General features: G+C 36.1%; 1 pseudogene; it reads left to right on the top strand.

Annotated features, from left to right (window-relative positions):
- The first annotated feature begins 1,601 nt into the window (after window positions 1-1,601).
- LOC128105984 (protein SET-like) lies at window positions 1,602-2,971 on the top strand (annotated as a pseudogene).
- The last annotated feature ends 906 nt before the right edge of the window (window positions 2,972-3,877 follow it).

Here is a 3,877-nt window from a genome sequence, read left to right as displayed (position 1 = left end):
TTATATTAAATCGATGAAACATTCAACCTATATAATGGTTACTGCGCATGCAAAAGAATCATCAACAGAGTTGTTACTATGCTCTCCTGTCTCTCTCACTGTCTGTCTTTCTCATGATCTCTCATTCTCTGTGTCATTTCTCTTTTGCCCCCTTCTTTCCCCACTTAAGATGCTGTTACTTTGATGTTTCTGATACCTCAGTGCTTTTATAATTTTGATCATTTTGTGAAATCCATTCACCATATGAAAATTATGACAGCATTCATTTAATATAGAATTCTACAATTTTACTGTGAATGTGAGAACTGCTCATTATGTATCTGTTCTTTGATATAGGCAATATACTTTACTTTCTATATCAATTTTTTGGCGTCAAAAACAATTTCATTTTGAAGATATTGACATCTAAAAAGACTTATTTTTTTTTACTTCTAAAAGAGATATTTTTATAGCTTAAAGTAATATGGATGAACAGTGTTTGGGGTTCAGTAACATTTTTTTTTTTTTTTTTGGTTTTTCGAGACCGGGTTTCTCTGTGTAGCTTTGCGCCCTTCCTGGAACTCGCTTTGGAGACCAGGCTGGCCGGGCGGTGGTGGCGCACGCCTTTAATCCCAGCACTCAGGAGGCAGAGCCAGGGTTCAGTAACATTTTATTTTAATGTTTGTATGGCTCCAAGCTCTCACTATCTTTTGTAGTAAAATAACTGAATGTATCAATGTTTTAGCCAACGTTAAATTTAGCTTCTTAAGAATTTTAAATAAGCATATATGACAGCATTACATATCTGAAATCAACAGAAGAAAAACTCTAAGTATTTATATCTAAAGCTATAAAAATTAAAATTTAAGTAAATAAGACCCCTCTTTTGTGTTCATAAGAAACAAAATAAATGTGTTGATTATAATAAAATTTAATTTCACTTTCTATATTTGTATTAAATCTTTAGGATCAAATGCTTCCCCAAGGGAAAATATCAGCTTAAATAAAATATTATAAATGTTTATAACCTGTCTGGAAGCGGAGCCACAATATCTACTGAATGGCTCCCTGTACCCAGAAGTCTCTTGTTGTCTGGAAACTTCTATCTGTAGTTATTTTGCAATCTGTATCTTATGACAGTAATAATTACTACAACATCAATAATTGCCTTTTTACTAACTCTAGATTACATTCAACTATAATTACTTTGGTGCTTTTGCATTGGTGTGTAAAATTTTATTTCTTAATGACTAGCTCTAGAAAGAAAAATATTTCCATGTAAGACTGGTAAATGATTCAACAGGTTCTTCAGAAAATGAAGTAGAATATAAACCATGGGAATTAAACTGTGAGATCATGCTATATTTTATTTTGTGATATTATCTGATTTAATAGTAAAAATATGCTGTAATTTAATCTTTTGGATTAGAATTATCATTAATTCTTATGTATTACACTTAAGATATTAATTCTAATTACTTAGACTATTTTTTTTTTTTTTTTTGGTTTTTCGAGACAGGGTTAACAAGCATATAAATTGATAGTCATATGCCCATAAAATACATTCTCTTGAGTTCCTGCGAGTTCCTTCCTGCTGTGAGCTTCGGGCCGCTGGCCTCTGACTCCTGGCCTCTTCCCTTGTGGCCCGGAAACGGCAATCTGTGCTCCTGCCTCAGTCCAAGAAACCCAAATCGACTCCGCCCCGAAGCTGGAGGACAAGTGGGACTCTACTGGCCTGCCAAAGGGAGAAAAAGAACAGCAAGAAGCAATTGAACACATTGATGAAATACAAAATGAAACAGACAGACTTAATGAACAAGCCAGTGAGGAAATTTTGAAAGCAGAACAAAAATATAACAAACTCCGCCAACCATTTTTTTCAGAAGAGGTCAGAATTGATCGCCAAAATCCCAAATTTTTTGGGTAACAACATTTGTCAACCATCCACAAGTGTCTGCACTGCTTGGGGAGGAAGATGAAGAGGCTCTGCATTACTTGACCAGAGTTGAAGTGACAGAATTTGAAGACATTAAATCAGGTTACAGAATAGATTTTTATTTTGATGAAAATCCTTACTTTGAAAATAAAGTTCTTTCCAAAGAATTTCATCTGAATGAGAGTGGCAACCCGTCTTCAAAGTCCACTGAAATCAAATGGAAGTCTGGAAAGGATTTGACAAAACACTCAAGTCAAATGCAGAATAAGGCCAGCAGGAAGGGGCAGCATGAAGAGCCGGAGAGCTTCTTCACCTGGTTCACTGACCACTCTGATGCAGGTGCAGATGAGTTAGGAGAGGTCATCAAAGACGATATTTGGCCAAACCCCTTGCAGTACTATTTGGTTCCTGATATGGATGATGAAGAAGGAGAGGCAGAAGATGATGATGATGAAGAAGAAGAAGAAGAGGAAGGCTTGAAGATATTGATGAGGAAGGGGATGAAGATGAAAGTGAAGAAGATGAAGATGATGATGAAGGGGAGGAAGGAGAGGAGGATGAAGGCGAGGATGACTAGAACAGAAGACTGATGGATTCCAACCCTCTTTTTTATTTTCTTTTTATTTTTTAATTTTCTCCAGTCCCTGGGAGCAAGTTGCAGTCATTTCCCTCCCCCCAACCCCTCTTGTGCTCAGTAGCCCTGTTTTTGAGGTCTCTTCTCAACATCATGGTTCTCAACCTATTTTGGGGGAAATACCTTGAACAAAATACAACAGGAAAAGAATCTCCACTATTCTGTTCTAAATGCATTTTTATCCTTTGTTGTCTCAAACTGTGGATTCAACACCACCACTGTGCTCTGTGGGTAAAAAGAAAACCCTTTGCCCCCCTTGGCTTTGCTGGAGGCTGGGGGTGCCAGGCCCCTGTGTAGTAGTGCATAGACTTCTAGCTTTTTTCCTTTCCCTGTACATTGGGCTCAGAGATTACACTGTGTCTCTATGTGAATACAGACAGCTAGCATTTACCAACATTTATCTGTCTACTTTCTCTTGTTTAATAAAAAGAAAAAAAGGGAGGGGTATAGAAGGTCAGCAAGGGTGGGTTGAGGTGTCTGGGGGGGGTAAGTGGGCATTGTGACAACATGGCTTCTCCTTTGGCATGTTTGATTGTGATGTTTAACGGACATGCTTGCAGTTTAACATGACACTTTTAAATAGAATTCTCTCCTAACGAAAAAAAAATACATTCTCTTTTATTTGTGTGGCAAGTATAAATAAAAGTTTATATTTTTTGTTTTGAAAGTTATGTTATCATATGAAATTATAAAGAAAAGATGTAATGAAATGTTTCTGTGTTAATGAAGCATGTTTTTGGTACTGACAGGCAATATCTCCCTATACATACTTTTAAGAGGTAAAGAAGCTTGTTAGAAACAAGCCAGAAGTCAACAAAAGAGGACCTGCATTTCACCGCCATGAGTTAGAAGATTACATTGCTTACCATAGAAGTTAATCCTCTAGCCTTAAAATGATCAAAATATGAAAATATTATGTTTATTATTTCATTCAGAAATCTAAGCTGTAATCAAATATCAGCATTAGTATGAAGACTCATAGGCAACATATGGATTGAGAGGAGGCTTGGTGACTTTTTACTTACAATAAAGAAAATGGGTCTCTAGTATGACTAGGCTTACATCTAATTTTATTAGAATTTTCACATCAATGAACAAGATAGTAATTCCACATCAGTGACCAAAGAGATCGAAATACCCACCCTCCTTTAAGAAGATGTCATCCTGAGAAGCTCATCTTCACATAGCTGGGTGTCTTTATTTTATTTTTCTTTTGTTTTTCTAATATGTTGAGTTTTCATATACCTAGACGAATATTAAAAGTGGAATCTATGTATCTGGAAGGATTAGAACATTGTAAATGGCAAAGTCCACTTCTCAGGAGCTGC

Source organism: Peromyscus californicus, unplaced genomic scaffold (assembly GCF_007827085.1).
Source record: "Peromyscus californicus insignis strain IS unplaced genomic scaffold, ASM782708v3 Scaffold_9__1_contigs__length_137607984, whole genome shotgun sequence".
Taxonomy (NCBI): domain Eukaryota; kingdom Metazoa; phylum Chordata; class Mammalia; order Rodentia; family Cricetidae; genus Peromyscus; species Peromyscus californicus.
Note: the sequence above shows the minus strand (reverse complement) of the source record. Positions and strands in the feature narration are given on the sequence as shown.